The 13,824-nt window shown below is 34.8% G+C and overlaps 1 pseudogene; it reads left to right on the top strand.

Moving 5' to 3' along the window:
- Nucleotides 1–2,825: 2,825 nt before the first annotated feature.
- On the top strand, nt 2,826–3,369 carry LOC145030246 (uncharacterized; annotated as a pseudogene).
- The last annotated feature ends 10,455 nt before the right edge of the window (nt 3,370–13,824 follow it).

Here is a 13,824-nt window from a genome sequence, read left to right as displayed (position 1 = left end):
CTTGGAATATCTATATCCCATCAACAATCAATTTGCCTCAAAATGAAATAAGATACAAGCATGGCAAAAAATAGCAAATGGTTAAGCATCTTTTTGCTTGTCTCCCAAATAGGTACATAACAAACAAAATCAACATCAAATACCCTTTTGTCTAAATTTACACATATGGAAAGCAGATTCAACCGGATTTTTCATGTCAAAATGTTAACTTGATGGGAATTAGCTTGTTCCGTTGGCGGAACACATATTACAAGTAGGGATAATGACTTGAAATGGTAACGAACTTTTGACTTTTGTCACATTTAGTCACTAAACTTTTTTTCGTTATCTATTTGCCATTGAACTTTTTTTCGGGGTGAGCCCGATGCCGGACAGGAGTCTGATGTCCGGTAACTCGATGTCGGGATTTGTCCCGATGCAGTGGGAGTAGTCCCAGAGTTATGTTATTTGTTATATGTGCTTTGTATGGTATGTGGTAGTTTGGGGGATCTCATTAAGCTTCGTGCTTATGGTTTCAGGTACTTCTACTAGCAAAAGGAAGGGTTCGGGATGATCACATGACATACACCACAACTTTCAGCTTGGGATTGATTGAGACTCTCATATATTTTCTCATTTGTTTTGATACAGTATTTGATATAAGATTTTGAGATACATGACACTTGGTTTTCTTATTGATTATGGATGATTATAGTTTTTTTAATATTTTCAAAACGAAATTTTTGGTTTGTATTTTTGGTATGTTTCAATCATATGTACACAATTCAAGAAAACGTATTGATATCTTTAAAATTATATTTATAATTTTAAAATTGTATGAATATATATTTATTTTTGTTATTATATGCATTTATTATTGTTATTATATATATATATATATATATATATATATATATATATATATATATATATATATATATATATATTTAAAAACATATTTATGCATTTAAAAAATAAATTTGTTTTTATACGTATAAAATATATAAAAAACATATAAAAATGCTATACATTAGAATATTTAAAAACGAATAAAAATGTTATATATGTATTTTATCATTTGAATATATATTTTGTCAAATATAAATGTTATAAGAATAAAAAACGTTATTTATATTTATAAAGAGAACATACTAAAATGTATACATATATAGAAATACATATTATATGTATAAATACATATAAATACATTTTTAAAATATATAAGTACATAAAAATGCATATAAATATGTGTACATTTTTATAAAAATTAATCAATATGTTCACTTATGTTTATATACTTTTACAAACTTATTTATACATTATGAAGCATCTTTATATATTTTAATGGTATAAATACGATTTAAAGATATAAATAAATAAATAAATAAATAAATAAATAAATAATATATATATATATATATATATATATATATATATATATATATATATATATATATATTATTTAATTTTTCCAAAATAATACATATAATGTAAAAAAAATTTAGGCTTTAAGACACCTATATTTAATGTTTTAAAACCCGGGTTTTTAGTTGACTCGGTGTGATGATCGGTTCACGGGTCAACCGGTCGAACCGCCGGGTCAACCCGGTTTATGGTCTTTTTCTATTTTTATATCTTTTTACTTTCCTCTATAATGCATAAACATATAGAACCAATGATTTTATGTTCACAAAGTTTAAATATTGAAAATCATTGAAGAAACCGCAAACAACTCGTTGTTTTGGTGTTCGTTACTTGTATCTAACTATCCAAACTCTATCAAAACGGATCAATCCGGTTTTAACCGGTTCAACATAAGCGGTCCAACCGCGGTTCAGGGGAAACCCGACCGGTTCAATCCGGTCCGTTTTTTTTTTACAGAAAACCGTTCTCAATTGACCCGCCTTCTACCCCGGGTCACGGTCCAACCGGTTGAACCGGCCGGGTCGACCCGGGTTTTAAAACATTGCCTAAATTAGTTTAGTTTAGTTGTTAATGCTTTGTATTGGAGAATTAAAGGTCCCGCGTTCAAAACCCACCAACCCCCTTTCTTCTCCTTATTGTTGTATTTTTGCTAATATATAAGATATGGTGCAACAGTCTATACACAAGTAAATGTCGATCATCGTGGATTCAATTTCTCCCAACCTACTTCTCTTTCCATTTGATGTTTCTTTTTAGTAAAGAAGGAATGTTGTCATGACAGCTAAGTCAATACGAAGACCCAATTGTAGTGGCGACCTACTGTAGGAGGTTAAATGATAAAAATGAACACGTTTTTTTAAATATTAGACATTAACACATCTAAAATTATTGTAGGGATAAAAACGACTGAGTGTGGTTGAACTTTTTCCTTAACAACAAGTCTATATTTTACATTTTCTACCTTGACATTTCTTATTTATAACATTACAGTGTAAATCAAAGAACCAATGTAAATAGATTTGGGAAAATGACACATACGCCCTATGAAGTTTCTAGGGTTTACTTTTTTAGTCGCTTAACTTTTTAAGTGGCTTTTTAAGGGAACAAATTTGGTTTTGTCGGGTGCAATATGTCCTTTTTGAGAAAACGAAAGGGTAACCCGGTTACCCCTACGCCAACTCACTTATTTTTATATTTTAATAGATTAAACAAATTAAAAGGTCCCACAACATCTAAATCTCTCTCTCTCTCTCATTTTATATATTCTTATTTTAACCAAAAAACCAAATTGAGTTCTCGGTCACTTTCTCATCCCTCGCCACCGCTCTTTGCCAAAGAAACCAATTTCCGGTGAATTTCAAGCGACTTTGATCGGTTTAAGAACACTCAAAAGTGAGTTAGTGGTGATTTCCTAGTACCCTATGATAATCAAACACATTCTACCTATACCATTTTCAAGAAACCCATTTATTAAATGGCTACACGAAGAAGAACTGATCCTAAATCAAATCACTCTCAAAGAAACCCAGATCAATGTTGTTCAAAAGGAAATCACTAACATCTACTGTTTCATCTTCTCGTTTCACTCGATTTCATAACGCTTCTCTTCAACAACTTATCTTCGTCTTCATCTGGATCCTGCAACCAATCATGTATCCATTCTCCATGTTTGTTCCTCTGTCTCTGGGAATAATCTGGGTCGTTCGTTCCAAGACAAACACAAAATTGTATATGGAGAAATTAGAAATTACTAGAAAGGGAGAATGAAGATGGGAAGTTATTGGGGAAGTCTGTGGAAGAGTTAAAGAAGAAAGGTTTGGAGTTTGATTTGTTAAAGGAAGTTGATGCACATCGAAGGGCTAAAAGTTTGAAGGTTGAAGGTAAAGCTGTGAAGAAATTACTCTGTTTTTCCCCATTGTTTCTTATTTGGTTCTTGCACTTACTAGGGTCATTCTCTGCAATTGATCTGAAAATGGTGATATGGGTTTTAATTTTTTTGATTACTTATGGGGATTTGGGTTCCTTTTCAGTAAATAGGGGATTATAGATGTTTGATTTTTTAATGGTGGTGCAAACGGAAACTTTTGGTTTCTGGTTTGACAGTGCATAATTCTCTATGAATCGCAAAACACTAAAGATCGGATTTAGGCATAATAATAATGTAATGTTTTGATTTTAGATGTTTTTGTAGTCCAAGTTTAATTGTGTTGATTTCAGGAAGAGATTGTTTGGACGTTTGTTACTATGTTTTCAAAATGATTGATACTTTTCAAGAATCCAAATAAAGATTTCTAGTTTTGACCAATATGTTCTTTTGAGAGAGAGAGAGAGAGAGATAGAGGTTCCAAGTTTTGTCTAATGTCCCTAAAACCGGTTAAAACAAGTAAAGGGGGCTAAAATAACAAGTTGCTCACAACTTGATTCCTCTTAAAGCTACGAAAAAACTTAATTGACTAAAAGGTCAACCCTAAAAAATTCGTAGGCTATACATGCCATTTTCCTTCTATCTTGGAATAATGTAACACTCTAAAATCCAAATAATGGACCAACACCTTCGATAAAAACATTAAGGGATAATGACTTGAAAGGGTAACGAACTTTTGACTTTTGTCACATTTAGTCACTAAACTTTTTTTCGTTATCTATTTGCCATTGAACTATTGAAACTGTTCACATTTTACCCTTATGACCGGCTGTTACCGGTCATAAGGGTAAAATATGAACAGTTTCAATAGTTTAGTGGCAAATAGATAATGAAAAAAAGCTTAGTGACTAAATGTGAACAAAATCGAAAGTTCGTTTCCGTCTAAAAAGTTCAATGACTAAATGTGAACAAACTTCCTATTGTATTATGTTTTAGCAAAATTATTTATTTTTGTTTAATTGTAGCAACATTTGTTGATGAAGAAATGTAGGAAAATAAAAAAACAAAATGTAACATCCGGATTTCCAGGTATCATAATTTAAGTATTTTTCTTTTGAGTTAAGAAGATAGACTCGATGAGTTGACGCCTCAACTCGTCGAGTAAGGTCGCGACTGATGACTCGGATTAATGAATGGACTCGACGAGTCGGTGAGGCGACTCGACGAGTCCGCGCTGTTGGCAGAAACCCTAAATCTTTGGGCCCAAGCCATATTTAAAGGCACTTATGGCCTTCAATTGCGACTACCTTTCCCATAAGTAAGAACCCTAGCAAGCTTGAGTGTGCAGAGTGAGAGGAAGAGCTATCTTGAGCTTTTTGGTGTGATACATCTGGACCCTTCTAGGTCTAGAGAGCCGAGAATATTAAGTTTTAGTAGAGTAAACCTTGGGGTTCGAAGTTAGGAAGCATTTATTGGATTTTTATGGTATATATAGTTAATTTCATCTTACACATAGATATGAAGTATTTTATATAAATTACGTGCTACGTGTGCATATTATTTGAATACTTGTTGTCTATGATGGATGAACGATTTTATACATGTTTTAAAAGATTTAAACCGTATATTTATTTTATATCTACAAATATGTTGCGAATGAAACATGGGTAGATGAAATAGTTGGTGTGTGATGAAATAAAATGATGAGAGATAGGTGATGATAGAAAGGTGATGATAATTCGGTAAATAGATGATGATGAATATGTGATGTAGGATGAAAGAAGATACCATAACCTTAACCAGCAATGTGGCGATGTAGTCATCTACCAGAGTATAGATGGCGACCACGTACCATTCTAGACAACCCAGTGGAAACACCAACAGACCCATAACCTGTAGGTGATGAATTACGAGTTCAAGCGATGTTGTAACTACGTATTCATGCGATGATACTCTAACCCCTTACTATGAATTACGAGTTCAGACGATGTTGTAACTACATATTCATAGGATGTCACAAATTTCGCATGTCAAACCAATGGTTATAATTCACATTAGTGAGAATGGTTCATTTTTTTGTAAAACCAAAATCAGATTGGAAATTTTGATTTTTTATTTTGGAAAACGTCAAACCATTGGTTTTTTATTTCGGTTTTGTTTTTTTTAAATATATTTTCAGGGTTTTGTTTTTTTTTTTCATAGATTTCTTCATCAACAAATGTTGCTACAATTTAACAAAAATAAATAATTTGCTAAAACATAATACAAGAGGAAGTTTGTTCACATTTAGTCATTGAACTTTATAGAGGGAAACGAACTTTCGATTTTGTTCATATTTAGTCACTAAACTTGTTTTTTATCTATTTGTCATTGAACTATTGAAACTGTTCACATTTTACCCTTATGACCGGCAACAGCCGGTCATAAGGTTAAAATGTGAACAGTTTCAATAGTTCAATGGAAAATAGATAACGAAAAAAAGTTTAATGACTAAATGTGACAAATATCGAAAGTTCGTTACCCTTTCAAGTCATTATCCCTTACAAGTAAGGGGGCAAAACCAAAGTTTATATAAAGACGTTTTTTTTTTCATAGTTAAAGGTAATTGGCTTCACTGCCTTCCGCATTAATCATCAACGATTATATATACAACAATTATCCTACCACTAGATAAGGATATACTAATTTGAAATACATTCAAATACAACTTTAATCCTAATTTGATATGATAGCTATCGTTAATACTCCCTCGTAGTCGTAGCAGGAGGCGGCAGGACGCGAAGACTAGATCTGAAATCTAGAAACAACTGACGAGGAAGGCCTTTGGTGAAGATATCAGCGTACTGATAAGTAGACGGTACATGAAGAACACGAACATGTCCGAGTGCTACCTTTTTTCGAACAAAATGAATGTCAAGTTCGATATGCTTGGTACATTGATGTTGAACAGGATTACCAGAAAGGTAGACTGCAGAAACGTTGTCGCAATAAACAAGTGAAGCACATAGGAGCGGGACATGAAGTTCACAAAGAAGGTTACAGAGCCAACAAGTTTCGGCAACTACATTTGCGACTACACGATATTCCGCTTTGGAGCGAGATAATGTAGGTTGTCTTTTAGCGGACCGCGATATAAGGTTATCCCCGAGAAAGACACAATAACCAAATGTGGATCGTCGAGTATCGGGGCAACTAGCCCAGTCAACATCGGTGTAAGCGATAAGTCGAGTGGGTCGGGATGGATAAAGATGCAAACCAAGCTCAAGAGTTCCTTGAAGATATCTAAGAATACATTTGAGAGCATTAAAATGAGGAACTCGTGGTGCATGCATGGAAAGACACACTTGTTGAACCACACAGGAGATGTCAAGCCTTGTAAATGTAAGGTATTGAAGTGCACCAGCTAAACTTCGATACAAAGAGGGGTCATCAACCGGATCCCCAGTCATGTGGTTGAGCTTGGAATGAGTATCAACCGGAGTGGTAACAGGTTTGTACATGTCTAATTTAGCTCGCTTGATAATTTCTTCTGTGTACTTGCGTTGGTGAAGGAACATATGATTTTTAGTACGAGTAACATGAATGCCAAGGAAGTATGTAAGTGGACCCAAGTCGGTCATTTCAAATTCCTAAGTAAGCTTCCGGATGAGTTCGTTCTTAAGGTGAGTGGAGGAAGCGGTGAGAATAATATCATCCACATAGAGTAACACGTAGGCCTGACTAGAACCATTGGTGTAAATGAACAACGATGAATCACATTTACTACACATAAAACCAAGTTGCAAGAGATATGTAGCAAACCATTAGTACCAGGCCCTAGGAGCTTGCTTAAGTCCATATAAAGACTTATGTAACCTGCACACATAGTTATGATAAGAAGGATGATGAAAATCGGGGGGCTGGTGCATAAATATTGTTTTGTTTAGAGAGCCATGTAAAAAAGCATTTTTGACGTCTAGTTGATGTAACTCCTAATTACGAGTGAGTGCCAAGCTAAGTAGCGTACATATTGTTGCAGGTTTAACCACAAGGCTAAAATTTTCATGACAATCAACCCGACTTCTTAAGATTTCCCATTAACAACTAATCTCGCTTTGTATCGTTCAAGAGACCCATCTAAACGAAATTTATGTCGAAACAACCAATGACATCGTATAATATTTACATCCTGTGGTTTAGGGACAAGTTCCCAAGTATTCTGTTTAAGTAAAGCATTATATTCACTAAGCATGGCATCTTTCCAAGTTTTCTCAAGTAGAGCAAGTTTTGGGTTTTTAGGAATGGGAGAAATGTAATGAGTATGGAAGGAGTATTTGGGGTTGGGTTTCAAAATACCACTCTTGGCTCTTGTTTGCATAGGATGAGCTGTAGGAGGGGAAGATGAGGATGTGAGGAAATCGGATGGAGGGGAAACAACCATTTGGGGGCTGGTAGGAAGGTTAGAGATATCCGATGATGGGCTCAAGTGATGGGATAGTAGTTGTGTGGAGTGGGTTGGTAGATTACTAGCATCAGAGGTAGGGGTAGGAGGAGCACAGTTGGAGGTGGCATCGACGGGTGTGATAGTTGTGTTGGTGGGACTAGGATTCTGAAGGGATCATTGGTAATGAGTGAGATAGGGGGAGGGTTCAGCAAGTTCAAGAAACATATACGAGTGATTGCGTCATGGAGATAAATTGGAATAAAGAAAAATATTTTCTTTGAAGATGGCATGTTGGGATATAATAGGTGTGGATGAGTTTAAAGGTAAGAATGTATATCCACGATGATTGGAGGGATAACCAAGAAAGACACAGGGAGTGCTACGATGGTCAAGCCTGTGTTTTGTTGTGGAGGTGAGGTTAGGGTAACATAAGCAACCAAAGGTGCGGAGGTGAGAGAAGGAAGGCTTTCGAACATAAAGAATTTTAGTGGGAATGAAATTTTGGATGGTAGTAGTGGGTGTGATATTTAAAAGATAGGTAGATACATCAAGTGCATAATTCCAGAATTATGTTGGAAGTGATGCTTGAAGAAGATGAGTGCGAATCATATTATTTATTATTCGTATGATTCGTTCTGCCTTACCATTTTGAGAGGATGTATAAGGACACGTAAACCGAAAAATCATGCCATGGGTTTTAGCATAGTTGTGAAAAGAAGAATTGTTGAATTCACGGCCATTATCACATTGGAATGCTTTGATTGATAATTGGAGTTGAGTTTTTATGTAAGTTTGGAATTGTATAAATATAGAAAAGACTTGAGACTTGGATTTTAGAGGGAAAGTCCAAATAAAATGTTAGAAATCGTCAAGGAAAACTAGGTAGTATTTGTGTTGAAGTTTACTAGCAATCGGTGATGTCCATAAATCGACATGTATAATATCAAATGGTTTATATGTAGCAGATGTGGAGGAAGTAAATGGTAATCGAACATGTTTCCCTAAGGAACAAGCATGAAAAACATAATCTTTATTAAGTTTAAAGCTAGGAATAAATTGATGATTACATAAGGAATTAAAAATGGAAATATTTGGATCTCCTAAACGATTGTGTCAAGTTGAGGAAGACGCAATATGAAGGGCGGTAGGTAAAGACTTGATTTTCAAATCGTAGGTGATGGGATAGAGGTCGCCCGAGCTATTGCATCATGTGATGAGCTTCCCCGTAATGAGATCCTTCACAAAAAAACCATAAGGGTCAAATTCTATGGAAACAAGATTATCACGAGTGAATTTACGTACGGAAACAAGATTCTTAATTATAGAAGGAACGAGAGACACGTCGATGAGTTTAAAAGGAAAATGTGGGGATAGAGAATAGGTTGTGCAATAATCGGTAATTGGTAATCGATGTCCATTGCCTACATATTTATACTTATGTTTACTTAAGGAGAATAGTTGAGAATTTTACCCGAGTCATTAGTGACGTGTGAGGTAGAACCCGTATCCATGTACCATAAGCCATCCGGAGGTTGAATATGCATGGTGTGGAACGCACTATCAAGTTCGGTGGGGGTCATGAGTCCTTTGCCATGAGAAGGAAAAGAAGTTAATTTAGCCTTCTGGTGGGCCTGTTGTTGTAGTTGATTCCCGAACTAGGCTTGTGGGTATTGTTGAGCAGTGGGACGTGGACCAAGAAGCCCAATTGTGTTGGATGTCGGGTACGGGCAGGGAGGGGGCGCCCACATTAGTTGCGGATACCAATAAGCACCATTCCAATTTGTCTGTTGTTGTTGACCAAGACCACCGCGGCCTCTTCCTCTGCCTCGAGCAGTGCCACGAGTGCTTCCTCGTCCTCCCCTACCACCGGTATAATAGCCTCGTCCGATGGAGTCTTTTTCACGAGTAGTGGTCGAATCATAATTGATTGAGGCATTACGATTTTCAGAACTCTGTGAAATTAGGGCTTGAGAAGAGGAATGATCATGTTTGTTTCATCATGTCTCTTCAAGAAGCAGTTACGATCGAGCCTTGTTGGAGGAGGGAAGAGGATCCGACTATTGAATCAAGGTTGCAATGGTGTCAAACTCGTCGCGGGTCAAGTCGGAAACCAACTATAACACCATTTTGTTTCAGATATGGGGTTGCCGACATTTGCAAGTTGGTCGGAGAGAGTCTTCGTACGTGCATAGTAATCAGTGGCATTAGAGAACGAATCCAATCTAGTTGTGTTGAATTGCTCTTCAAGGTAAACTGCTCTCGTTGCCCTAATATCTTAAAAATTTCCTGCAAGCGGTCCCACAGCTGTTATGCGGTGGCTCCTAGTAGCATGATTGCTTGAAGTAGTTCCAGGGTTATAGTAGAGTAAATCCACTATTTAACGAGGGCGTCCAGTCGGTTGCATGTGGTATCGTCAATGGACGAAGATCGAGGAGCTTCTGTACTGATGTGATCAAGAAATTCATTAGCGCAAGCAACAATGGTGAAGAGTTCCACCCATGATGCAAAGCGATCATCAGATTGATCAAGAATTATAGGTATAGTGTTTTTTTTATGTTTGTAACAGCAAAAGCAGGGTGAAAGAACTATTTGAGATTTTCTATGGGTTGGGAAGCATCTCCTGGTTCGGAAGTATCTCTTGGTGCAACCATGGTGTCGATTGGTATTTAGAAAGTGGGTAAAGAACAAGAAGATGGGTATAAATGAGAAGAATCAAGACTCTGATACCATAAAGGTAATTAGCTTCACTGCCTTCCGCATTAATCATCAACGATTATATATACAACAGTCATCCTACCATTAGATAAGGATAGACTAATTTGAAATACATTCAAATACAACTGTAATCCTAATTTGATATGATAGCTATCGTTAATAATATATATGATTATAATTAATTATTTAATATTTTTATAAGATTATGCATTATGATTTTGAATTTCACAGTATATATGTATATACATTTGTGTTTATTTTCAAGATTACATAAAAACCTCTCCAATTGAAACAATATAAATTCTATTAATGTTTATAGAAAATTAAAAGCTAAAATATTGTTTAATAAATCGTAATAAAGTTTTTATTTTCTTTTTTATCCGATGTTATCATACTTTTGCTACAAATACTTACAACTACCTTTAGAGTAGACTACTCATAGTCTTTGGACGTATTCGGCACAAAACATTTAGGAGCTTTTAACTTCTAGCATTTGACAAAACGTTTCGTTTTGAACATAAAATCTTGTTTGACACTAGAAACTTTTAGCGTTTAGTTTAAACAAAATGTTCCGAATCCAAAAGCTACTTCACATAGTGTTTAACAAAACACTACAAGCTACAAGCTACCCACTACCAGATAGTTTTGCCGAACATGTCATTTGTATTCACTATTTATTTATCGATAGCAACACCAATTGATTGTGGATTATCAATTTACAAAAGCATGAGATAGGGCATCCCTGACTCCAACGCATATGAGAAATAGAGAAAGATAACAAAGATGAGAAATAGAGAAAGGCAACGAATATTTGAAATAGTGAAATGCAACACTGCATGGATCCAAGGAGGGGAGATACAGTAAGGAATTTTGCTAGAGAAATGAAGGCAAGAAATCTGAGAGAGTTCTATTTGTTGACAATGAGTTCCATTTTTACAGTCTATGAAATAAGTACAAGCTTAACTCCGGTGAGTTGCAAACCTTTCTGATGACGGCGATATTTTTCAACAGAGTTGTGCTGCAATAATTTACAATCTTTTTCTAATACAGACGACAAAACTTTAGTGTTTTTTTTTTCTGTAAATTTGATTGTAAATCAGATCGGGTTTTTGGTTGAGTTATAGATGTAAGTAGTGATATAGTAATTAGTTAGTTTCCTTTTGAAATAGGTGTTTTGGTTACTTGTAAAATTGATTAATAATTTTTCATAATGAAGTTATATATATGATGTTACTATTAAGTTGAAAAACCAGGGGGCGGTGGCCTCCCCTGGCCCTTTAGATGGTCCGCAATTGTCTGTTGAGTAGGATTGTTCCCCATGATCAAAATTGTATTATCTATAAATTTTCAGAGAAAGAGAAAACCTATGTAGGATCAGGTTTCAAAACCCGTGTATTAGATTGGTCAAATAAAATAACACCTTTCAGAGTCGTTCTTAATTAGTCTATTGGCTTTCTTCCAATAATGGACAAGATGCTTCCTTAAGTAATGAAATTTTATTTCTTGTTCTAGTCAGAATTTTTTTTATATCATGTTTGCTATCTAGTGAAACATTGTTGTTTACTATTTAGTTTGTCATATACTAAAACCATCCATGCGTTTGAACTTATACTCTGACCTTTGGACTTTCCGAGTCACATGTCTAAATGGTATCAAATATTATGGTTTATTTTTAGATGATTTCTCTCATTTATTGTGGTACTTCCACTACGTAAAAAATCAAAATTTTTCATTGTTTTCAAAAAAATTCATTCAGATGTGCTTAATCAATCCAATAAAGACATTCAATTTTTTTTTCAATGTCATAATGGTTGTGAATTTAATAATCAACATCTTTTTAATTCTTTAAGCTAATGGCATCAAAATTCGATTCTCATTCCCTTACACCTCACAATAAAATGGAAAAGCCAAACTTATTATTCATACTATTAATGACAATATATTACAGACTTCTATTCTTCAAATTTCTTTTCCATCCAAGTTTTAGGTTGAGGTTATTCTTTCATCTGCTCACACTTGCAATCTTCTTCCCACCACCACCCTTCAATATCAAACTCCTTTTAAGATATTGGTTGGATTCTCTCCCCCTTACACTTACCTTTGATTGTTTGGTTGTTTGTGTTACCCTAACACTTCATCCACTTTCACATACAAACTTGCACCTTGATTTTCTACACGTGCATATCTTGGTCTGAGTACTAATCATATTGGTTATCGTTGTTAAGACCTTATCACTTAAAAGGTTATCATGTCTCGTCATCTCACCTTTGATGAATATCACTTCCCGTACACTAATTTTCATCCCACTTATCCTATCACGATATATGAATCTTTTGAGACTAATGACATAGTTTCCCTTCTCTCCCATTCCAATTGCTCCATTATCTATAACGATCTCTTCACCTTTCACCATGTCACCTTCAACTTCTACAATTAATGATGACGCCACTTTTAGAGCCACTTCTAGAGCTATCAGACATGTCAGATTTATCTTCCTTTCCTATTCATTTGATGTTTACTACATTTTGCATTGGGTATCTCAGGCCAAAGCAAATATTTAATCTCTCTGCCATCTCTCAAATACCTGGTTCCATTAACCAAGCTATGTGTGACTCGTAATGGCTCTCTGGCATGGATTCGAAGATGTATGCTCTAAAATCCAATTACGCTTAGGATTGATGGGTTTTATTAGCGTCACTAAATTTTTTAAAGGTAGTGGAAACAATCAAATTTACCTAAATATACATGCACCCTAAGATCTAGGTTTTTGTAGTTATAGCAACGCAATTTAAAAACTAACTAAAAATGGAATACTAACCTCTTGGTTGTTTGCTTGAGGCCTTTTCGAATGCCATAACTTGTAATGTATGAAGGACCTAAAGACGAATCCCTCTAATATAGTCAGGTGACAAACTCCAAAAGCTAACAATTAATAACCCTCTATTGCAAAAACTCAATAACACTATGATAGGGTTATAATTATCATGAATAGTAGAGAGGGAGAGAGTATGGACAAAAATCATAGGGAAACCAACAACCTAGGTTTGAACATAACATCCAATTTATAAGTTGCAGATAAATCCTTAAAAGATTCAAACTCTTTAGGGTAATCCTTACCTTATTCTAAACCTGCATTATCCCCATTGGGGACTCTCCAGAATTGTACCCTACATGATCTGCAAGAGCTTCTGGAATATTCCTATTAATCTCTAGGATTTAACTAATATTCAAGCTATTTAATTAATTAAAACTATTTAATTAATTCCAAAAATATTTCTAATTAATTTATTAACTTCTTAATAAGTTAATAACTTATTTTCTCCATTTTCTTTTAGCTGTTTGTGTTATGAGGCCAATCCAAAAGGACTTCGCTATTATTAGAAATATTACCAAACAATTAATGACCATGGATATTATA

This window comes from Lactuca saligna, chromosome 2 (genome assembly GCF_052625555.1).
Source record: "Lactuca saligna cultivar CGN05327 chromosome 2, ASM5262555v1, whole genome shotgun sequence".
NCBI classification, from domain to species: Eukaryota; Viridiplantae; Streptophyta; class Magnoliopsida; order Asterales; family Asteraceae; genus Lactuca; species Lactuca saligna.
Note: the sequence above shows the minus strand (reverse complement) of the source record. Positions and strands in the feature narration are given on the sequence as shown.